Below are 25,019 nucleotides of genomic sequence, written 5' to 3'. Positions count from 1 at the left end.
ACTGACCGTTCCTTGAATTTAGTTCCGTTTGACACTCCCACCGATTACAGGACGTCCTGAAGACACATACTCTATAAAACTGCACACTAAGTATGTGATAATTAAGACAAATGAGCTAGTTACTTCTGATCACAACAATCATGTTTGCTCTTCTCCACTGAGCTTAGAGAAAAGAAACTATAAAAATATGACTGAGCTAGATTGAGAAACACTGTGAGAAAGAAATTGCATGATCTCACATGGCAAATATACAAAAAATGAACAGCTGCTAAAAACACAGGTAACAATCTTCAGTACTACAAACAGTTAATCACTCGTAGCTCAAGATTAATTCATAGATATTGCCTTTCAGTTGTGAGGACCAGTCCTGACACCAGCTGTCAAATGATCCTCCTCAAGTTCTGGAGATTACAGCAATTTATGACACAGTTTCCGGTTTGGAACTTGTACGTCCATTGATTTCTCGAAAGATAGCCAGCTGGCCTTGGCCACCCCACTAAACAGAAAATTAATAAAGGACAGCGAGTGTGAAGTAAAACTGTATACTTCACGAAAACAAGCTTGCCAGATCTGTGCAAAGCACTTCCTTCTTTCCCCAGACTTAAAAAAAGCAGGAGGGAGGGGAGAGAGGGGTCTTTGGTTCTGTATTTGAGAAAACAACATGACGCCGTAAGCGTGCGTGCTTTTTTTTAAAAACAATTTAGCCTACGTGTTATATGTTCTATGCATCAGCACATATAAACTCACGGAAACGTTTTTTGCGCTTCGTACTGCGGGTTCTATTAGGTCTACGTACTGCATAAGCTAGCTGATGTTTTGGCTACAGTATGGCATTGCATATATAAATATATAGAAATTGGCATGAGGGGACAAACGTTACAGAGCTTTTACTAATCCTACGTTTCGGCCGGGGTCCGGCCTTCTCTGATGAAGGCCGGACCCCAGCCGAAACGTAGAATTAGTGAAGTTTTTCGTACGGTTGTCTGCTCAAGCCAATTTCTATTTATCACTGAATCCACAGAAGACCCTCGCCTGATATATATATATATATAAGAGAAAGAAGTGTATAGCTAAGGGCTCATTTTTTCGTGTTTTGACACAATATTATTGAGATCTAACAGACAGTATAGCCAAGAAATGTACAAGGGAAGTTATTATATCCAATAAAATGTAATTAGAAAGAAAGAAAAGTGGGTGAAAAAATAACCAGCCGTGAGAAGGAATCGAACCTACTACCTTCGGATAACGTGTTCGATGCTCTAACCACTGAGCTATCAGAGCGGCCTTCCCTCCATCGACTTTTTTGGGTTTATATGTGAATTTAGAAGTAGGAGTGTCAGTCAGCGCCATCTATAAACCAAACGACGAGTGTGAAACACTTTTATGCGCATATGTGGCATCACCTAGCACGTAAACTTATTACGAGCGGGCAGCTGATTAATAGTCCCTCGTATTCAACCTAATGGCCCCAGGTATGCCAGTACAAGACTCTCATTATTAAATAAGGATAAGAGCTGTATACCTAAGGACTCGTTTTTCTGTGTTTTGACTCAATTTTATTGAGATCTGACAGACAGTAATGCCAAGGATTGTACAGGGGAAGTTCTTATAACCAATGGAATGTAAATAAGAAGAAAGAAAAGTGGGTGAAAAAATAACCAGCCGTGGGTAGGAATCGAACCTCCGACCTTCGAATAACGCGTTCGATGCTCTAACCACTGAGCTATCACAGCGGCCGTCCCTCCAACCACTTTTTTGAGTCTATATGTGAATTTAGAAGTAGGAGTGTCAGTCAGCGCCATCTATAAGCCAAGCGACGAGTGTGAAACACTCTTTTATGCGCATGTGTGGCATCACGTAGCACGTGAACTTATAACGAGCGGGCAGATGATTAATAGTCCCTCGTATACAACGTAATGACACCAAGTCTGCCAGTAAGAGACCCTCGTTAATGAATTATTAACGAGCGTCTCGCACTAGCAAGCTTGGTGTCATTAGGTCGTTGTAATAAAGAATATTCTTTATTGGTGCCAAGGTTCGTCCACCCTTGTTTTGCGTGTCGTGCGAAGAGAAACGGACTTTCAGATGAGACGGTAACAGCACACACTACGTTCATGACAGAGCACGAAATAAAAACATAGAACACAGAACTAGAAAAACCGTGAGCCGAATAAGTAACAAAACTATCTGATCGAACGATAAAACAAATGAACGCGAGTTCAAGGCGCAGAGTTCCAAAACCTTACAATGAGATGCGGGCTTCGACGAACAACGAGGTGCAGGGCAGGAGGCGGTGACAGGCGATCAGGAGCGGGGTGCGTCTCGATGTGTGATGCTATGATGACGGTGACGCTTTGCGGTGTGTTGGCGTGGGTACGACTACGGAGCAGTCAACCTGCATCAGAGACGCGATGCTCCACACGTGTAAATGGACAGCCCGTCCAGCGAACAGCTTACGTCGAGACGCGATGCTCGGCGCCACCGTGACCATTAGCCAGGCCACGTACGTCGCTGTACCGAACGTCTGACCACGGAGACGCCTCGCCGAGATCCGCAATGCCCTCGGCAAGATGGAGAACAGAGGGCCAGGCCGCGCCCCGAGATGCAGTACTCGTGCCGGCTACGTCACATCTGCTTGTAGTTGGACAGCAATAGCGTGGACAGCCACGTTCCCTGACGGAACCTGGATCGCCTGCGTCCGACACTTCGGCCCGCTGTCTCCCGTCTGGCGGTGCTTCGGCTGGTCCCCAAGGCTCGCCCCCAGCCACAAAGCTTACCGCCACTTATTGGTCCCTCGTGGCCCAATCGTGGCACGCCGCCTCTATAGGCCACCACAGGTCATCAGCTGATTGGCTGACCTCACGCTCACAGTTGGCTCGAAATAACACGCGCCTTGCCCCGCACTTCCGTCGTTGTTGTCGTTTTCTTCACTCATCACAATAACTCCCCACTGAAGAAAGTTTTTTCAAGTCAAACAACTTTTCTCACAATACACTGTGATGAGGAATGAAAACAGGTGTCAACTGAGCCTTGGTTCATTCAGAAATGTCTCCATATCACAATTCGACCCCGTTTCACAAAGACACAGTCCAGTAGAATGCAAACTTTTTAAATTAAACATGCATATAAGCAACAAAAATCAATCACGACACAAGCTTTTATTTAGCCTGATACTTGTTTTAGTATTGCCTTACTTATACGCCAAATGAAAATATTTCAGACTTACTTAAGCAGCATTGAAGTTAATTTGTAAAGTAGCCTTGTGGGTGAAAACCAATTTTTAGCTCTTCCGTATAGGCTACAATACTCTACTCTAGAAATATACAAAAAATCTCTTGCAATCTTCTGAATAAAGGCACAACAAACTTCCTTTGCTGAAGCGGGAACAATAATTCCAGTGACGAATGTGTGCACCTAGCTACGTCACCTTGCAGACAAGCCTCTACACTTCACCCGAACCATTCCACTCTGGAGCACCCTTCTTGCCATAAGATTCACTTGCGAGACACTGCATGCTTTCCTACATAGCATTCTGTTCTAGCTGGTCTTTTGGCCAAGCGAACTGGAACAATTGAAGGAGGTGCTATCGGCACAGCATGTGCTATGCTTACATAGGTCATAAGATTTCTATTATTCCACTTAAACAGCAGCAACTCATCCAGAGTTCGTGTATCAGCTGCCTTGCCATAGTCTTCTCGAAGTCTATGTTCCTCAAGTTCAATTGAATTGATCACGTTTGCCTGGAAGCGTCACGTGAAACTGAAACTTAGCTCTCATGTCTCACGTCCTCCAAACTGCAAGGCGCTTACACTGAACGCGAATAGAAATTTCCAAGCCCTGCTTGCTTATAATGTTCTTGCGACTGCTGTAGCCGTCACCCGTCAAGCCCCTTTCGCTCCCAAGCTTAATGTTATCGTTCGCACGACCAACGGCTCCGTATCATCAACTGTGGTGAAGCCAGGGCGCATGGTTATTTCGAGTTAGTTCAAAACGGCATCTACCATCGTGCCAATACCGCTATTACATCAGTGCGTCAAGCCCTCCCGCAAAACAACCTCACCACCCTCACGATCACACAGCAACCTCAATGCTCCTGGCCCTTGCAATAGCTTGCACCTAACTGCTTCGACAACCAATTATTTCTTCCTCGACCGAAATCCTACAATGTTCTACACAGAACGGTGCTGATTTTTCCGGGTCCATTCCTCAAACATGGCACACAAACAAGGTGAGGCTCTTAAATACATTTCAAAACTAGAGCTTAATCCTGGCAGGCTCGCTATTTATTGTATTGAACAATATTCTTTATCGAGCCCCGCCGCGGTGGTCTACTGGTTAAGGTACTCGGCTACTGACCCGCAGGTCGCGGGTTCGAATCCCGGCTGCGGCCACTGCATTTCCGATGTAGGCGGAAATGTTGTAGGCCCGTGTGCTCAGATTTGGGTGCACGTTAAAGAACCCCAGGTGGTCGAAATTTCCGGAGCCCTCCACTACGGCGTCTCTCATAATCATATGAGGGTTTCGGGACGTTAAACCCCACATATCAAATCAACCAATATTCTTTATCGGTGCCAAGGTTCGTCAACGCTTGTTTTGCGTGTCGTGCGAGGAGAAACGGACTTTGAGATGAGACGGTAAAAGCCCACACCACGTTTATGACAGAGCACGAAAGAAAAACATAAAATACAGAACCAGGAAAACAGTGAAGCCGAATAAGTAACGAAACTGTCTGATCGAACGATGAAACAAATGGACGCGAGTTCAAGGCGCAGAGTTCCAAAACCTCACAACGAGATGCGGGCTTCGACGAACGCCGAGGTGCAGGGCAGGAGGTGGTGACAGGTGATCGGGAGCGGGGTGCGTCTCGATGTGTGATCCTATGGTGACGGTGACGCTTGGCGGAGTGGAAGCGTGGGTACGACTACGGAGCAGGCAACGTGCATCGGAAACGCGATGCTCCATGCATATATATGGCCAGCCCGACCAGCAAACAGCTTGCGTCGAGAAGCGATGTTCGGCGCAACCGTGACCATTAGCCAGGCCACGTACGTCGCTGTGCCGAACGTCTGACCACGGAGACACCTCGCCGAGATCCGCAATGCCCTCGGCAAGATGGAGAACAGAGGGCCAGGCCGCGCCCCGAGATGCAGTACTCGTGCCGGCTACGTCACCCCTCCTGGTAGTTGGACGGCAATAGCGTGGACAGCCGCGTTCCCTGGACAGAACCTGGTCGTACGTTCGATTCCTGCTCACAGCTGGCTAATTTTTCAGCCACCTTTCTTTCTTCTTTTTTACATTTCATTGGTTCTAATAACGTCCCCTGTGCAATACTTGTCATTACTGTCTGTTAGATCTCATGATTATTGTGTCAAAACGCGGAAAAACGAGCCCTTAGGTATACACATCTTTCCCTTATTCATTAACGAGGGTCTCGTACTGGCAGACTTGGTGTCATTAGGTTGTATACGAGAAACTATTATTCAGCTGCCCACTCGTAATAAGTTCACGTGCTACGTGATGCCCCACATGTGCATAAAGCAATGTTTCACACTCGTCGTTTGGCTTATATATGGCCCTGACTGACACTCTTACTTCTAAACTCACATACGAACCAAAAAAGTGGGTGCAGGGAAGGCCGCTGTGATAGCTCAGTGGTAAGAGCATCGAACGCGTTAATCGAAGGTCGTAGGCTCGATTGCTCCTCATGGCTGGTTATTTTTTCACCCACTTTTATTTCTTCTTATTTACATTCCATTGGTTCTAATAACTTCCCCTGTACATTCGTTGGCATTACTGACTGTTAGATCTCATTATTATTGTGCCAAAACACGGAATAACGAGCTCATAGGTATACACATCTTTCCTTGATTCATTAACGAGGGTTTTGTACTGGCATACTTGGTGTCATTAGGTTGTATACGAGGGACTATTATGCAGCTGCCCGCTCGTAATAAGTTCACGTGCTACGTGATGCCGAACATGCGCATAAAATAATGTTGCACACTCGTCGCTTGGCTTATACATGGCGCTGACTGACACTCCTACTTCTAAATTACCTTATAAACCCAAAAAAGTAGATGGAGGGAAGGCCGCTGTGATAGCTCAGTGGTTAGAGCATCGAACGCGTTATTTGAAGGTCGTAGGTTCGATTGCTGCTCACGGCTGGTTATTATTTCACCCACTTTTTTTTCTTCTTCTTTACATTCCATTGGTTCTAATAACTTCCCCTGTACATTCCTTCTTGGCATTACTGCCTATATATATATATATATATATATATATATATATACTCAAAAAATTCCACAACAAAAAAAATTGTAACTCGCGACGACCCACGGAGACAAGGTGACCGATGCCCACGCACTCCACTATACTTTACCAATCACTCGCTACAATGTTGTAGGTGATTCGTGTGGTCATTGCGATACAGGATGCGAGCGTTGGTGCGTGTGTCAGATTACGGCAATTATGTGTGTTGCACGATTCATTCACCGTAACGCAATCGATAACTCCAGTTCCCACACGGCAAGCAGTTTTGTGCCGTTAAGTGGTACAGTGCTGTGAACGCGAAAAAACCAAATCGGCTAAGGCTATAGCATAGCAGGACACAGGTTACGATACGCTTTGCGTCCAGTATTTACGAAATTGAAAGCGCTTAGCGCGGCATCTGCGGCTTGATGCAACAAAATGAACGCTGGCGCATGCGCGCGCCGGGTCACGTCGAAGTGGGTCACGTACAGCAGTGGCACTGCGGTTGCTTCATCGCACAGATCTGCACGATTTTCATCTGGGAAAACACCGCATTGGACGTCTGACAGGCGACAAACTCGATAAATATTTATCAGTAAAATTGTCTACCTTCCGCAACTTCAATCAACAATCATGCATAGAAACTAGGGTGTGCATGATTTATTGACAAAAATATATTACTCATGCGCACGGCATATTACTCTCTCGAACTTGAAAAATCGACACGTTAGTGGGACCATAACAGCGCCAAAGCAGCAGACGCCAAAATCAGCTCATACCGGTGCTATGTTTTGCCAACAAAGTAGACTCTTTAGCAGACGCCGGCAATAATGTTCAGACGACGGGTCAATAATGCCTAAATGCATGGCTCCGCCCATATCAGCTGCTGGTTGCACAACTCGGTCCAATGTGGCCGTTCTAATACATTGGCACAGCCAATAATGGCGGGGAGTTCTGAATGCTGGTCCAACATCACCGTTCTATTCGGCTGGCACAGCCATTATTGGCGGAACGTTGTCAATGCTTGTCCAGCATTGCTGTTCTATTCGGCTGGCTCAGCCATTATTGGCGGTACGTTGTCTACACTGGGCTATTCTCGGGCCATGAACTGCCGATCTATCCCCAACACTGGGCCAACGTACTGTGCTCCCTGGAAGGTCATCAATCGTTTCCTTTGCAAAGCATTACATCTGTGGTCACCGAGAAAAAGCTAGTGTCAGAAAATTAGAAACAATGGCAGGTGACTTCACTTCACATTGAGACCCTAAACAATGTAATAATCGTGCAATAAGCAAGAACGGCTCCAAATGCGACACAATTTTTACGATCAGGGCCTATGCTTCGAAAAGGTGCTGTTAAAGTCTCAGGTCTAATGCCGAAACTCCACTTAAGCCAAGGTGACAAGCGTGGATAATGCGGCCTGCGGTCAGTTGATTGAGCTTTTCTGTGTATTGGTGGACAAACTGTTGTTGATTGTTGTTGATGGTATTAGATTGAAGTACAAAGTTTCATGGTGACCAATTATTCTGCCTGCAAGCACAGTCCCCCGAACACCAGCGCAAGCTGCAATTTCATGGAGCCACAGCTGTACAGTGCATTAAGGTAGTAGCTTCAAATGCCTCATCGAAAGCGAAAACTTATCGTCGGTGGCGTCCAGTGTCTTCATGTGTCGGGGCGATAAAAAATTAGCACTACGTGAAAACGCCATTATATAATATCGCATATAGTAAGTGTTTGAGACTTATCGGAAGGTTATTGACTTGACGGCATTATATAACATCTTCGCCTGGTGGAAATGAGCCTATAATAAAGGCAGTGCATATAGGTCATCATCAGCTGAGAGCCGGAAATCTAGCTTTGTCTCCAATCCTTGAGGCAGTAAGAAAACCACCTAGGGGCGCATAAAAATATTTGAGTGGAGTAGTAAGCTTTCAATGCATCGAATCGAAAGATTACGAGGATAATTCTTGCCATTCAGTTGTCTCAGATGAATTCATAAGGGGACCGGTGAGTTCTTTTTGTAGCTAATAAAAAATAAAAAGAAACAATAAAAACATTCGAATTTCTTTTCATCAGGTATGCAGAGTGGTACAAAGCTATGCGTCGTACTCAGGGTTGCGATTGATGAGGTTGTATTACCTTGAAAAAAAAACATAACAAGAATGCTACAAAACTCAGACGCATATACCGAACCTGTAGCACGGTCTTACAGAGCCCTGTGATAACATCATGCCGCTAATTTTGTGTTACTTTTCATTCCTTCTGCACCAATAAAAGCCACCGAGAAGCACTAATGCAAATTAACTCGCATGAAAACACAAACTTGATATCAACACAGCGAAAACGAAAGCTGTTATCTTCAAACCCCGACAATCACCTGAACCACCCATTTCGAATCTTACTTTAGGTAATACGCGCATAAAACTTGTTGACTCAGTGAAATAACTTGCCGTATTTTTTGAAAATATATCCTGGGACTTTCAGAGTAATCATATTTTAACACAGGTAGCTAAGGTAGCAGAAAGAATGGCAGCAGGAATATTCAGCTGGAAGGTAGCAACAATATTCTTATTTAAACTATTTCTGTTTAGCTTGGGGCTGTCAACGCTAACGAACTTCAACCAGCAGTTTTTATTACAAAAATGCACTACGTCACATTGCGTGTGTTGAAAAAACTGTGCACACAAAACTCTTGTATATCAAATACAATATCACGTGAGTTCATGACTTGTACCCATTAAATCTAGCCAGAAAGTATAAGCATGATACAGAAGGACTAGTTCGTACTTTATCTGAGTTTACACTGATTACAAGGGCTCATGATGCCCGCAACTATGATATCTAGAAAAAGCAGTTTTCACAATGTTAACAATGTTAACTCAACCAATGCTTCGCCATACACTTCCGAAACTGCTAAATGAAATTCATAAATTTAGTATTGACATAAAAAGAACTGGAAGTCATGCAATCAAAGCGCTGTTGGTCACAAAGAATCAATGCATTTCCTTTTTCTATAGAGTACAGCTTCTCTTCGGTACACTTCGAAATTTTACTGTTCTTTTTTATTCACCTAAAATGGCGCAAAAAAGCTTATTTTTGTCTCAATTTCGGAAGGGCTTATTATTATATAAGTGTCGTTTTATATAGTGATTCTTGTAACAATTGCGTTGATCCTGGGCCTTAGTATAGGTGTTAAGTTACATAAAATCTGTATATGTTTTGTGCGCTCTCGCTGCATGCCCTGTAAAGCGGGGGCTCGAGGCTTCTAAAGTGAATAGTTTTACTTTTTCTCAACCTCTTGTGTTCTGTAACCCAGAAGCTTGTGGATGAAATAAAGTTTGATTTGAATTCATTTGAATTAGTAAGCTTCCTAGTACGCACGACCATCCAGCGCCAGCTTACCGTAGTATGCCTGCCATTCTTAGATTTCAAGATGTTGACATCGCACACATTGCTTCGCCCTTGTGGCGAAACTGTCACTTTTTTAGATGCGAAGCAGCTCTTGGACTAGCCATGTTGCTGTCCGTCCGTGTCTCCATGCCAATGCTGATGAAGTTAGATGACACCCAACCCGTCTCACGTGTTTTTGCGTTTCAAAAAAAAAAAACGTTTACTCGTGTATAGGTTACACTGAGTTTCGCTCGATCTGCCAGCACCTGCGTGAACGCCCGTTTCAGCTGAGTCAATGGCATGCACACCGCTGCTCCTTAGCAACCTATCATCTTTGCCTTGGGGGAATGAAATGAAATGAAAGAACTTTATTTACTCCTGCACGACGCGCATTGCGCATAGCGGGCGTCTCCCACGTAGGGACTAACAGGGCCGCTTTGTGGGCCTGCTGGACGGCAACTGCTGGTTGATGATGATTATGTGTGGCGCTTTATGGCGCAAAGGCCAATTTATGGCCAAAGAGGGCCATTTCAAGGAATAGAGGTGTGGACAATGTTATGGAAAATGATGAGAGCATCGTCAATAAATGTATCTGTAATTCATTCCGTAAACCTTGTATTCTCTTAGTTTCGCACTGTTGTTGCTAACCAAATAAAATACTTGTGTTTACGTTTCATAGGAGGTCCCATTTCAGTGTACACTACGGGACCTCCTTCTGTATATTCTTTTTTTGTACGTCTTATTATGAAATAATAAAACTTTATTTGATTTGATTGATGTTGCGTGGCTGTATACATGCCTTAAAATTCCTCGCTATAACATGGGTAAAAACATAAGTGAAAAATTATGACAGTGGTGTGATATGCATAGTAAAAATGGGTGGCAAAAGGTTTTAATAATAAAAGCATGTGTAACACTATTTGACACTAGCCCAAGTGCCTCATCAGCGCCTTTGTGTACAAGGGCCACGAGGAAAGTGCTTTTCATTGTAGCCATTGTAGCGGCAACCTTTCTTGAAAAGTCGCCCTACGCAATGCCTGGGTATATGACATGGTAAAAGCGCACATCTCTTTAAAAAGCTAGCAGCGATTTGAGAGAACAGTGGTTCCCTACCGACGAGCAATGCAGGGTGTAAAGGTATATGTTGCCGGTAAGGTAATGGAAAGCGTTGTTTTCTTAGAGTGTCTAATTTTTTGCACTGGAAAAAAATGTGAAGAACTGTTAGTGCTTCACCCCATTTGTCACACACCGGTGGATCCCCACTGGGCAAAAGATATAAAAGTGTCGTATATGTTTGTCCTACCCTAAGCCTTGGTAGTGTACCTCTGTACAACGTGATTTTGATACTGCCGGCCAATGCCCAAGGTGTGGCTTAATATTGTGTTGTTTGTTTTGTGTGTGTCTATCCCACTTGCTCTGCCAGTAGTCCCTGAGCTTTCGTTTGAGAGATGGCTTCAGATCAAAAGCCGGGATTGACATGGGTGCAGTGGCAGTGCTTTCGTGGACGGATCCAGCTAGCTCATCCGCTATCACGTTGCCTTAGATCTCATGGTGCCCTGGCCCCCAGCACACTACATCATGTTGTTTGAGTATGTAGAATGTGCATAAAATGTAGTAAAAAGAGACGAGGACAGGGTTTATTGTTTTTAAGAGTGCGCAGAGTCCGTACCACACTAAGGGAGTCCGTATAGAGTACTGTTTTTTGTAGTTGTAGTTGTTTGATGTGTTTAGCGGCCACAAGTATCGCATAAGCTTCCGCTGTGAAGATACTTCTGTCTGGATGTAGAGGGCCAGCATCTGAAAAGGATGGGCCGACAGCAGCGTAGGACAAATAGGAGTTAGACTTAGAGGCATCTGTAAAGAACTCAGGGCGTGTGTATTTGTGTTGACGTTCCAGGAAGTATGTTCGTATATGGGCAATGGGCGCGCGTTTTGCAATTTCTAGGAAAGACACACCGCATTGTACAGCCTGCCACTGCCATGGTGGTGGATATGCTACAGGAGCCAATAAACTGTGTTCCAATGAAACACCAGTTTCCTCAGCTAGACCCGTGAGGCGAACTGAGAAGGGCAGCCTAATCGAAGGCCTGTTTTGAAACAGTATGGAGCTTGACAAATCATTAATAGTGGAGTATGAGGGGTACTTCTTGTCTGCTTCAACCTTAAGAAAATATACAAGGGACATGTAAGTTCTCAACAGATGAAGCGACCACTCATTTGACCTAACGTAAATGCTTTCTACGGGGCTGGTGCGAAAAGCACCCATAAAAAGGCGGAAATGGTGCACGGGGTCCAGCATCGTCAAAGCAGTTCGAGTCGCAGACTAATAAACAACAGCCCCATAAGCGCCGCCGCGGTGGTCTAGTGGCTAAGGTACTCGGCTGCTGACCCGCATGGCGCGGGTTCGAATCCCGGCTGCGGCGGCTGCATTTCCGATGGAGGCGGAAATGTTGTAGGCCCGTGTGCTCAGATTTGGGTGCACGTTAAAGAACCCCAGGTGGTCGAAATTTCCGGAGCCCTCCACTACGGCGTCTCTCATAATCATGAAGTGGTTTTGGGACGTTAAACCCCACATATCAATCAATCAATCAAATCAACAGCCCCATAATCTAAGCGGGTGCGAATGAGACTTCTATACAGATTCATGAGACATTGCCTGTCACTACCCCGTGTAGTACGTGACAACACTTTTAAAGCATTCATGGCTTCTTAACATTTTGTTTTTAAATACATAGCGCGTGGTATGAAGGTTAGCTTTTGGTCCAAGATTAGGCCTAAGAATTCATGTTCGGCATTAACAGACAGACGTTGACCATTCAGTTGAATATCAGGTTTTGAGTGCAAGCCTCTCTCTCGGAAGAACAAGACACACAAGCTTTTTTGTGGGTTCAGTCGGAATTCGTTTTCCTCTGCTCATTTGAAGACCTTGTTTAAACCTAGCTGAACCTGCCGATCACACATTTCCAGGTTGTTGACTTAAGCCAAGCTGGACGTCATCGACATATGTGCAATAGAACAAATTGCGGAGGATGGACAGGTGCAAAGAATTCAATTTGATAAGAAAAAGTGTACAACCAGTACACCACCTTGCGGTACTCCCGTTTCTTGGACAAATTATTGGGAGGGAACACTGTCCACACGGACACGGAATGTTCCCGATGGGACAAGTAACTCTCGATTATGGAAAGCATTCTACTGCACACACCCAGGAGAGACAAGTCTCTCAATATGCCAAAACGCCATGTTGTGTCGTAGGCCTTCTCGATATTGAGAAACACCGAGAGGAAGTATTGTTTTTGAACAAAAGCGTCTCCGATCTCTGGCTCAATGCGCACCAGATGGTCGGTGACAGATCTACCCTCTCTAAACCCAGACTGCAATCGGTGGAACAGATTGTGTGTTTCAAGGAAATGTAAAAGTTGGCGGTTTTTCATCTTTTCAAAAAGTTTACAAAGGCAGCTTGTAAGTGCAATGAGCCTCGAAACTAAGGAAGCGTTCTTGCCCTGTTTAAAAATAGGAATAACAATAGTCCTTTCCTGAAGTAGTGATGGTGCCAGAAAGCCAGATAGCATTGTTTAGGGAAAGTTAGTTTTTCGCGTTTTAAGCGGCAGGTTTTTCAACATTGCATACAGAACACGATCGTAGCCTGGGGCAAAATTACTGCAGGAGCTTAGTGATGTTTGTAGCTAAGCTAAGTTGAAAGGATGGTTGTATGCCTCGTATTTTGTACACTTGTACTCTAGTTTCTGCTTTTCTATTCTTGCTTTATATATTTGGAAAGCTTCAGTATACTGTGACGAGCTAGACACCTGCTCGTGTTGTGCACCGAGAAAGCTCGCCGGATCTTACAGGCTGTCGTCACCCTGTGTGTTTACGAGTGGTAGTGAGTGTACTTGTCTTCCTGCTACCCTACCAACCATGTTCCAGACTTTAGAATCTTGTATATATGAAGTTATCCCTGATAAAACTTGTGCCAGCTTTCTCTTCTGCCTGCCAACACGTTTTTCTGCCTTGAGACTTTATTTTCTTAAAGCTGACAAGATTTTCGGCTGTCGGTGAATTCCGAAGCTACCCCCATGGCCTTTACTGCTCCTTTCGCGCTTTCCGACACTGATTGTTCTACCATGAAACGCGTCGCTTGCCCGACGTTTGCGGTATGCAGTCAAGTGCTGCGTCAGTAAGAAAAGCTGTTAAGTACTGCACAGCTTCATCTATGTTTAACTTACATAGGTCAGTCCTACCTAAACGAGTAGTGTCGTGAAATTGTTTCCAGTCCGCTTTGTCTGCCTGCCATCTGGGAACATGTGGAGGACCTTCGTCTAGTGGTGTACTTAAAATGTGTGGAAAGTGGTCACTTTCGAAGGATTGTTGATCACTTTCCATTGAAGTAGGGGTACAATCGATGGGGACACAACGCTGAGATCTATGCATGAGTAGGTTTTGTTGGCGAGGCTAAAGTATGTTGGCTCTTTCCTATTCAACAGACACGCAACAGAAGAAAACAGCAACTGATCGATGAGGCGACCTCGTGCATCGCAGCGAGAGTCGCCCTGTAGACCATTATGGGCATTCGAATCCCTAAGGACCACATAAGGTTCTGGTATTTCAAGTATCAGTGACTTGAATTCGTTTTTTTGAGAAGGTACTGTAGAGGTATGTAAAGAGAGCAGATGGTGACAAGTTTGCTCAAAAGAACTGCTCGAACAGCCACTGCCTCAAGGGAGGTTAGTAGTGGTAGAATGAAACATGCTACGCCCTGATCAAGTATAATGTGCACACCACCAGATGACGCTACAGCGTCACTATGTCCTTTGTCACTATTACATAATGACGTATAAAACTGGTGTTTCTGGAAGTTAACTGTGTCTCTTGTACACACAGAACTTTTGGGGAATGTTTGTGTAAGAGTTCTTGGATAACGTCGAGGTTTCCAAGCAGTCTTCTTCAGTCCATTGTATTATTTGTGTATTCATTAAGAGTGTAAATGAGTGCTGTGTTTACTAAAGAAGTATTGCGTCAAGTCAAGAACCCTTGTCAAGCCCCGTAATGATGGTTTTTGCTTTTCTGGCGTGCTCAAAAAAGCCGCGCCTGTTCTTCTGCGCCAAAGACACCCATGGACTTGCTGTTGTGTCAATCACCTCGAACGAGGTGCTGGATGCCTCCTCGCGGTTCACGCGTGCAGGCACGCCGGTCTTAGGGCTACCTGTGGACACAGAAGGCCCTGGGGCTTCAGGTTCGGAGGTCTGCAAGCCATTTCGTTGCAAAAGAGCCTGTGCTAATTCCGTTGAGGAGGTGATTGGCGCTGCCACTCGTCCACTTTGTGTGGTACGTGCGGGTGCCGCGGATTTTCGTGGCACTGCCCCCTTTCGTGCCACCTCCGCGAACGAAGAACCCTGCATTGTAGACGCTTGCGCGCCTCTATAAACGAGATTTTTTCATTTACTTTCAGTGTGAGTACTTTTTTTCATGTTTCCATGTTGGGAGGGCATGTGCGAGATGGGCGGAATGTCCACCATCGCAGTTTGTGCAGTGGGTGGTGGCTTCTTCACATTTGTCTGTAGCGTGTTCGTGCGAACTACACTTTGCACAGGTTTTACGGCCACGGAAGCTCTGAAAACCGTGGCCGAATCACTGGCACCTAAAACAACGTTGGCGGTCTGGGATGTAAGGTCGGACTTTTCACTTCAAGAAGCCTCTTTTTTTGATATTGTCACGGGGTTGTGACGTGGCCGAAAACAGGAGACTTTGCGTTGGAGTTTAACTGTTTATTTGGGCGAACCTGTTCCTAGTAAATGGAAAGTCTAATTACAGCAGCAGTCTTGCACAGAGAGAAGTCTTGGACTGATAGCGGCGAACGGAGCGTCGGCCGTCGATCAACTACTGACAAGCGCGAAGCGCGTCGGCTTTTATACTCTTGCGGTCGAATGTTCTAGTGTTATTGCTGGCGGTGGCGTAGGTTCAAGAATTATCTGTACAGTTGGCAGAGTGGGCATGATCTTATCGAAATGATCTACTACAGTCCGGAAGCTTCTCGAAAACTGCAGGTGCGGTTTGCGCTGAGAATCGTGTAGGGTTTTGGGACGATAACAAAACTTGGCAAATGAAACGTGGCATTGCACCCTCTGAAAAAGGCATCGTCCCGATGCTTTAACTAAAGATAGAGGTACAACAGTAATGCAAGAAAGTACAATGAATAAAAACGAGACAATAATTATACAAAAAAACACTGGTTTAGTTTGTTAACGCGCATGAAACGGCTTGAGGCGCGCGACATGTACGACTTCAGGTCGCGATCGGCGTCGTTGAGAGTTCGTGATGCTGTCGGGGACAACCTCGTAATCAAGTGGGCCGAGACGTGGAACCACCCTGTACGGCCCGAAGTACCGTCGCAGAAGCTTTTCACTTAGTCCACGTTGGCGTCTTGGCGTCAACACGCAAACACATTCACTGGGCTGGTATTCCACGAAGCGTCGTCGGAGGTCGTAATGGTGGCTGTCGGTCGTCTGTTGATTCTTGATACAGAGAGGTGCCAGTTGTCGGGCTTCTTCGGCGCGTTGAAGATGCTCACTCACATCGAGGTTTTCTTCCTTGGTCACGTTGGGTAACTTGGCATCGAGCGTCTTTGCAGGGATCCTTCCGTAGACCAATTTGTGTGGAGATATCTGCGTCGTCTCCTGCACCCCGTGTTGTATGCGAAGGTCACGTAGGAAAGAATGGCGTCCCACGACTGGTGTTTGACATCGACGTACATTTCCAGCATGTCGGCGATCGTCTTGTTAAGCCGCTCGGTAAGGCCGTTGGTCTGTGGGTGGTACGCTGTCCTCCGGCGGTGGTTTGTCTGGCTGTAGGTCAAGATCACCTTAGTTAAGTCAGCAGTAAATGCCGTTCCTCTTTCGGTCTTAAGGACCTCCGGGGCGCCGTGACGTAGTACAATATTTTTGACGAAGAACTTAGCTACCTTGGATGCACTGCCTTTGAGAAGGGTTGGGCTCGGCGTAGCGGCTTTGGGTTGTCGGTAGCTATCACGATCCACTTGTTTCCGAAAGCCGACGTCGGGAACGGCCCCAGTAGTTCCATACCAATCTGCCGGAAAGGTCAGCAAGGTGATTCGATTGGCTGCAGAAGTCCCGCTGGCCTTGTCGGCGGTGTCTTGCGTCACTCACAGCCCCGGCATTTCCTCACATAACGAGTGGCGTCGGTGGTGAGACGTGGCCAGTTGTACCTTTCTTGTATCCTCGCGAGCGTGCGAGAAACTCCGAGGTTCTCTGTCGTCGGATCGTCGTGCAGGGAATGCAGAACTGGTCACAGAGCTGAAGGCATCGCAAGGAGGTAGATCAAAGCGGTGAAAAGTTTTCTTTTGTAGAAGACCGTTTCGTAGGAAGAACGAGGAAAGTGCGCACTTGAATACCTCCGGGACTTCGGCGGTCCTGCCTTCGGGTTATTCTATTAGTGCCTTAAGTTCTGGGTCGCCCCGCTGTCGTTCAGCGAAGTCGTCGGTAGTTATCGTTCCCAAGAAGTAGTCGTCATTCGGGTCGTCGGGTGGTGGTTGGTCGACAGGCGCACGAGAGAGACAGTCGGCGTCAGAGTGTTTCTTGCCAGACTTGTAAATGACAGTAATGTCATATTTTTGAAGTCTCAGGCTCCATCGAGCAAGGCGACCTGAAGGGTCCTTCAAGGTGGCTAGCCAACACAAGGCGTGGTGGTCGCTCACAACTTTGAAGGGCCTGCCGTAGAGGTATGGGCGAAATTTCAACGCAGACAAGATGATGGCGAGGCACTCCTTTTCTATTGTGGAAGAATTGGCTTCTGCTCAGGATAGCGATCGGCTGGCGTAACTGATAACCCTTTCAATTCCGTCAGCCCTATGCACAAAAACGGCGCCAAGACCTACGCTGCTTGCGTCATTGTGTATTTTTGTCTCGGCGAATTCATCGAAATGGGCAAGTAAAGAAGGCGTCTGCAGGCGATGTTAAGGCTTCTGGAAAGCTTGTTTCTACGGCGTTTCCGAATTGAACTCCACGTTGGCCTTGGTAAGGATAGTGAGAGGATCGGTGATGTGGGCAAAGTTTTTCACGAACCACCCATATTAGGTGCACAGGCCCAGAAATCGGCGCACCACATTCTTGTCAGTGGGCGGCGGAAAGTCGGCGATGGCGGCTGTTTTCCGTGGATCGGGACGAACTCCAGACTTGCTTATAATGTGCCCCAGAAACAAGAGCTCCTCGTACGCAAATCTCCACTTTTCTGGCTTCAAAGTGAGTCCGGACGTCTTGATTTTTGAAGTACAGCTTCAAGGCGCCGGAGATGCTCGTCTAAACTCGAGGAAAACACGACAAAGTGTTCCAAGTACACAAGGCAAGTCTGTCACTTCAATCCTAACTGCACTGTAGCCGTAACGCGTTGAAAAGTTGGAGGCGCTGAGCAAAGACCGAAGGGCATCACCTTAAACTCGAAGAGGCCGTCCGGTGTTATAAACGCCGTCTTCTCTCGGTCTCTTTTGTCGACTTCGATTTGCCAATAGCCAGTCTTGAAGTCCATTGACAAAAAGTACTTGGCGTTATGGAGCCGATCAAGTGCATCGTCTATTCGTGGGAGAGGATACACGTCCTTTCTTGTGATGTTGTTCAGGCAGCGATAATCGACGCAGAAACGTAGGGTCCTATCCTTTTTCTTCACTAACACCACGGGGATGCCCATGGACTCCTGAATGGCTGGATAATGTCATCCCGCAGCATTTCGTCAACTTGTCTCTTCATGGCCTCACGTTCTCAAGTCGAAACACTGTACGGGCTTCGCCGGAGTGTTAAGGCATTTTCTTCAGTTATGATGAGATGTTTCGTGATTGGGGTCTTCCGAATTTCCGACGACAACGAAAAGCAATTTTCGTACTGCAGGAGCAGGGCCTTGAGCTGTTCTTGCTTACGGTTCGGAAGTCTGGGATTGACATCGAAAGCTATGGGAGGGGCTTGGTTCCTCTGAGCAGGTTCCACAGAATTGGCGAGGGAGAAAGCGCTGGCCGCTACGACGATTCCTTCGATGTATGCGACCGTTGTTCCTTTGTTCACATGTTTGTACTCATTGCTGAAATTCGTGAGCATAACCGTTGCTTTGCCTCCCCGCCGCTCTGCAATTCCTCTTGCGACGCAAATATTTCGGGTGACCAACAGATGCTGACTGCCTTCAACGACGCCTTCCAAGTCAAGTAATTCAGGAGCGCCGACTGAAGTAATGACGCTTGAGCGAGGCGGAATAGTAGCTTGTTCTTCCAGCACATTCAAGGCATGGTTTCCTGACGGCGTGCGCGGCGGTAGTGCTTCTTCTATGGATAACGTTATCGACTTTGTTTTTAGGTTGATGACAGCACCATGGAAGCATAAGGAGTCCATGCCAAGGATGATATCTGTCGAGCAACGCTGTAGGACGACGAAGTCTGTAGGATAAATACTGCCCTTAATGGTGACTCTCGCTGTGCAGATTCCTGCAGGCGCTACGACATGACCTGCAGCTTTGCGGATTTCAGAGCTCTCCCAAGCTGTCCTAGCTTTCTTTAACTTCGCGGCGAACGACCTACTGATGACGGAGTAGTCGGCTCTAGTATTGACGAGAGCGGTCACACTGTGGCCGTCGATAAGAACGTCAAGGTCGCTAGTTCGCCATCTCGCATTACAGTTAGGGCGTGGCGTTTGGTCACCGCTGCGTCGGCTTGTTCCGCTGCTTGCATGTTGCGCCGTCAGGTCACCTTCGGTAAGTGAGGTTTCGCTGTCAGGGCTTTGCCTGGTTGGCATTGTGTTCGGAAAGCTCCGTCGCGGCGTCGTCGTCGGAGGAAGATCTTCGGTAGTTCGTCGCACAGCAACCGCACCTCCATCGGTTGCTTCCCTTAGTTTCCCGGATACGGGCTAAGAGACCGGCCCCGCGTTGGGCCAGAGTACGGCTGGTGGTGCGGTGACGTGTGGCGGCGGGGCGACGGCGAACGGGAAGGGCCTCTTGGTGTCTAAGGAGTTCCTGTCAGGTAGTCGGCGATGTCACGTGGCTGTTCGTTTGGCTGTGGACGCGGTGCATTGACGGCGAAGCCACGCAGTCCAATCTGTCGGTACTGGCAACTGCGGTATGTGTGTCCGGCCTCGCCGCAGTGGTAGCAGAGCGGGCGGTGGTCAGGGGTGTGCCTGACGTAAGTCTTCCTCACCGCACTGCGCTGGCGAACTGTATGACGTCGGTGGGGGTGGTGGTGGTGGTGGCGTCTGGCGATGGAAGTGCGATGGGGCAGTGTTTTGGCGTGGGCGTAGAGGAGGGGCGTGGCGGTGGGCTGCAACAGCATAACTCATGGCTTGCAGCTGATACGTTTAAGGCTGAGAAACGCCAAGCGATTGCAGAATCTTCTGGCGTACGACGTCCGCAATGGATTCCACGTGAGGCTGTGCTGAAGTAAGCAATTTTCGCAGCTCTTCTTGCACGATTGCTCAGATTGTCTGACGCAAGTCAGTGGTTCCAAGCGCTTGAATGCCAGCGTAGCTTGTAGACGAGAAGCTACGGTTATATTGCCGCGTGCGCATCTCGAGCGTCTTCTCTATCGTAGATGCTTCTGAAATGAATTCGGCGACCGTCTTTGGCGGGTTTCTGATCAGCCCGGCGAAGAGTTCCTGCTTTACTCCTCGCATGAGCAGACGGACCTTCTTCTCCTCGAACATGTCGGAGTCAGCGTGGCGGAAAAGTTTAATCATATCTTCCGTGAATAGCGCCAAGTTATCGTTTGACATCTGCATGCGAGTTTCGAGAAGAGCTGCGGCCTTCTCCTTGCGCACCACACTTGTGAAAGCTGTGAGGAACCTGGCGCAAAAGACGTCCCACGTTGTAAGGCTTCGCTCTTGATTCTCTAATCAGATCCAAGCAGCATCTTCTAAGGCGAAATACACATGCCGGTGCTTGTCATTGTCTGTCCAGTCATTGAAGACGGCGACACGGTCGAACCTCTCGATCCAGCATTCCTGGTATTCCAGTGGCGAACCGCGGAAAGTTGGCGGCTCTTTGGGTTGCCGTAGCAGCAGTGGTGCAGGCTGCACGGGGACGGTAATGGTTGCAGTAGTTGATGTCAAGATCCGGGTCTGCCTGGCTGCTTCAGGAAAGGGCCCGTACTCTGGTTGTAGCCCCTCTGCCTGGGGCTTGTTTGCTGTTCAGGGTTAGCGTTCGTGTCTTCTTTGCCGCTTGGGCTGGGGTCACGGCTTGAAGGAGGCACCCGGAACATCAAAGAAGCAGCACCTCCACCAGATGTCACGGGGTCATGGCGTGGCCGAAGAAAGGAGACTTTGCGTTGGAATTTAACTGTTTATTTGGGCGAACATGTGCCCAGTAAACGAAAAGTCCGATTACAGTAGCAGTCTTGAACTGACAGCGGCAAACGGAGCGTCGGCCGTCGATCAACTACTGACAAGCAGTGAACCGCGTCGACATTTATACTCTTGCCGTCGAATGTTCTAGCGTCATCGCTGGCGGTGGCGTAGGTTTTGGAATAATATGCACAACTTTCAGAGTAGGTGTGATCTTATCGAAATGATCTACTACAGTCTGGAAGCTTCTCGAACAATGCAGGCGCGTTCTCCGCTGAGAAATGTGTAGGGTTTTGGGACGATAAGAAAACTTGGGAAATGAAACGTGGCAATTCATTCTGGAAGTGTGTTTGTGCAAAATGTAAGAGTGAGGTGCTTTGTCGAGGTTTCTTTGTTGTCACGCCTATACTTAATTCTCTGTACTTGCGTTACATGCTGTTCGTTCCAGCCCTCAAGGACCTCACTCTCTGTGAGGTTAATGAAGCCTTGAACAGACACTACGCCTCGCTAACTCTTCAGGGAACGATGTCGTGTGATATATAGAGGTGTGGTTCCAAATGGGGTGAGTTTTGTCAGGTTTTCATACTGCATCTCTGTTTGGACTTCGAGAAGAAGGTTACCACTAGCCATACATGTAGCCTGATTCCCTGCACCAAGGGTACTGGTGAGGCATTAGGAAACACAAACGGAGGGATGGTTCTTGCGTTCTTTTCTTGTGTCTGACAATGGATCACATGGAAGCGCGGGAAATTTTCTTTTGGCTTTATGAATACAATATTTGTTGCTTCGGTGCGCCCCCTCTTAGAAGGAGGGGAATTAGAAAGTTTAGGAAATGAGAAAGAGGCCATAAAGTATATGCAAAACGGGTACTCATGCCAGCCGCCCACCAGCGAGCCCAACTTGGGGATGCGGCAGCACAGCTATAAAGGCATGCCAGTGTCAGCTATACAAAGCCGCTATAACCCAATAATATGTGACCAAGACGTACAGGGCACATACAGAAGTTTAACCCTTGCCGCCTGAAATATGGAAGTAAACAGAAATGAGGAGATGGCAGGTAAGATTGAATGGGAGAAAAGACGAAGATGAATCAGGAGGGAGAGAGAGACCGAAAAAGGCGACTGCCCATTTCCCCTGGGTGGGTCAGCCCAGGGGTGCCGTCTGCGTGAAGCCGGGGCCAAAGGGGTGTATTGCCTCTGCTGGGGGGCCTTAAAGGTCCATTCACGCGGCGTCGGCCCAACCCCCAGAATCCGCTTTTTTCCGGACACGGCAAAGCCACGCACAGCTAGGCGTGAGAGCTAGTCGAAACTCCTCCGTTAGCTGGGGTCCGTGGTGTCGCTACGCACCAAACCAGTACTCACGCAGACGCCCCTGCGGGGGGCGCTTGCTGGTTGGCGGGAAGTGTTCTGAGGGACCTCTTCCTTTTGTTTGAGGTAGTATCGGGAAGAGTGTTTCTACACTCCCAAAGCATCTGTGCGAGTGTTGCCGTGTGTCCACACGAGGGGCACGTGTCGATCGGGATAGTAAACGGCAAGGTTTGGGTACGTGTGGGTCTCTAATAGACGTAGAGTTAGCGCGTATGGCCTGTTAGGTTCTGAATGTGGGGCGAAAAATTCAGCGCTCCAGACATAACTGCTTTGTGATGTCGTTGTACGTAACGGGCGCATACCGAGCGGTCTTTAACTCAACGAGATAGAGTTGTCCTGTAGCGGCGCGGTCGGTATGTGCGCGCGCTGCAACTTGAGCGACCTCGTTGAGGTTGGCTGGGGGACCCGGCATCCGGCTGAGTAGAGCGAGGAACCAATAACAATGGCTTCAGGGCACTGGAGTCCGCGTGGCGAAGGAGTGTAAAACCTGCTTGTAGACGAGTCGACGTTCGAAGGCTTTGATGGCTGGTCTGAAGTCACTGTAGATGGTTTCCCGTTTCCTCTCTAGCATACCTATAGCTATAGCTGCGTGTGCTGCTACTTCGGCTTTTTAGGCGAGGATTGTGGCAGAGTTGAGAATCTGCTGCGCAGATCATACTACGACAATGGCGAAGACTCAGTTTTTTGCAATGGGCAGCTGCACGTACGTACGAGACGTTGTCTGCTTCCATATCTATGTGCTTGAGAATAGCCGTGTGATGTGATTGTGTGCGTTTAAAAAATGCACCACTCCATCAGCCAGAAGAAGATGAAGATAACGCTCGGTCGCGGCACGTGTGGGCGTGAACATTTTGGTCTATTGAGGTTCCACCACGGAGATTTCAATGCCCAATGGCTGGGTACCACGAAAGTAGAGAATCTCAAATCGGGACGAGACAAGTGGGTCAGAGCGGAAGAAGAAGCCTGAGCAGAGCAGATCAAGGAGAATTCGAAGAAGACGGGGCAAGCGGAAGGTCGTTACCGGACCGCGCGCTGAAGATGGGCCGTCGGGCGTCGGACCCGAGCCTTCAGGACTTTGACCGGCCGGGGCCTACTGCCATCGTCTTCTCGCTCGAGAAGACGGTGGCCATCTGGTCCTGAACTCCTACCCAGAACATGCGGACTTTGGTTCCAACAGGCGAGCAACAGCCATCGGGCTATGGGCCCCAGCTGTGCGCCCAGCTGCTTGGCCAGGTTGACCCTGGTTCCCTGACGCGTCGCCACCAGCCTGCGTTCTCTCGTCACCAACTTGCCCACACTCCTAAAGCCAGAGCCACCACTTTCAGGTCTGGTTTCTCGACGTGTCGTCAGCAGCCGCCGTTCCTTCATCCCCGTCTTGCCCGCGTCCTGAAGCCGGAATCACTGCGTTTCAGTTTGATCATCGTCGCCGAATTCAGCGTGTGGTGAGACCAAACAGATATCTTGCCCTACTCCACCGCTCAGCCCAATTCAGACGTTAGATTCGATTGAACACTTTGAACTTCTCTGTTGAGTGTTGATAGATGAACTTTGCCGTGTTCAGTTAACTGTTTATTACTTGTTTTGTTTTATGGGAGATTTTCGTCTTTTTACTTTTCAATTAAACTTCTTGTTTGAGTTTTAGAACAAACGACTTTGTCTCTTCATCAAGTCTCTTGTAGGTTCAAACCTCAGAGAGCTCTTCTTACAAAACATCAAAAAGAACCTTCCATGACAAATTGGCGTCCGTCACAGAACAGAGCCGTTTGTGTTTCATTTAGATTTTTCGACGTCATGAAAGTCACGAAAAGCACATCGGAATTAGTATATCTAGCGGAGAGTATAGGTCTCAAGGGAGCGGAGTTCAAGGAGCAGTACGAAAAGCAAATGGCGCTAGCGCAAAAGGAACGGGCTGACAGATGTGACGCTAAAAGGTAGCATATCGTATTGCAAACACACGCTAAGAGAGCGTAGTTCGAGCGAGAAACACGGGCTAGGAGGGAGAAGCTCTATCGAGAGACGCGCGCAAAAAGAAGCAGCTTGAGGTAGAAATGTGTGAAAAGAACAGGCTGCTCGATAGAGATGCGCGAAAAGAAGAGACTGCTGTAACTGGAATATGAGGAGTTGAAGCAATGACTTGAAAGGGAAAACCCTGAGTATATGTGCTCAGAGAGCCAGAGTAGTGAACGAGTGGATGAGGTGTGCTCCGATAGTAGGACCTTTATTAGTAATTTCGACGGCAGACTTGAGGACACCTGTGATGAAACTTTAGGTGCAGATTCCCTTCAAGTGGACGGCAGAGTCGAAGGGAAGGGTTACGGCGAGAACAGTCGAGGTTTGGTGACCTTGATCAATGTGGCTTTGCAGGAAGTTTCAGAGAAGTGACAGTCAAGTTCCTTATATAGCCATGTGGCTAAACAAACTGGTGCAACATAATGCACTGTTTTAGAAGAGGTATGAAGTCCTCTAGAATACCCTGATGGAAGGGCGGTTGATGTTCGTATAGAGTGCACATCCTAAAAGCAAGTAGCAGTCTCTAGAAGAGATGCCGATTCTTCCATTGCACGAAGTGGGACAAGTGACATAGCAAGGAGCGTATGCCTTGTAGACAACTCTGAGGCGGTAGCCATAGAGTCACTCTGTGAAAAACTGGCAGATGTAAGCAGTGGCACAGGCATTGTTGGGGAACATACAA

The sequence above is a fragment of the Rhipicephalus microplus genome, unplaced genomic scaffold, assembly GCF_043290135.1.
Source record: "Rhipicephalus microplus isolate Deutch F79 unplaced genomic scaffold, USDA_Rmic scaffold_13, whole genome shotgun sequence".
In the NCBI taxonomy this organism is placed as follows: Eukaryota; Metazoa; Arthropoda; class Arachnida; order Ixodida; family Ixodidae; genus Rhipicephalus; species Rhipicephalus microplus.
The sequence above is the reverse complement of the archived record's forward strand: the minus strand, read 5'-3'. Positions refer to the sequence as shown.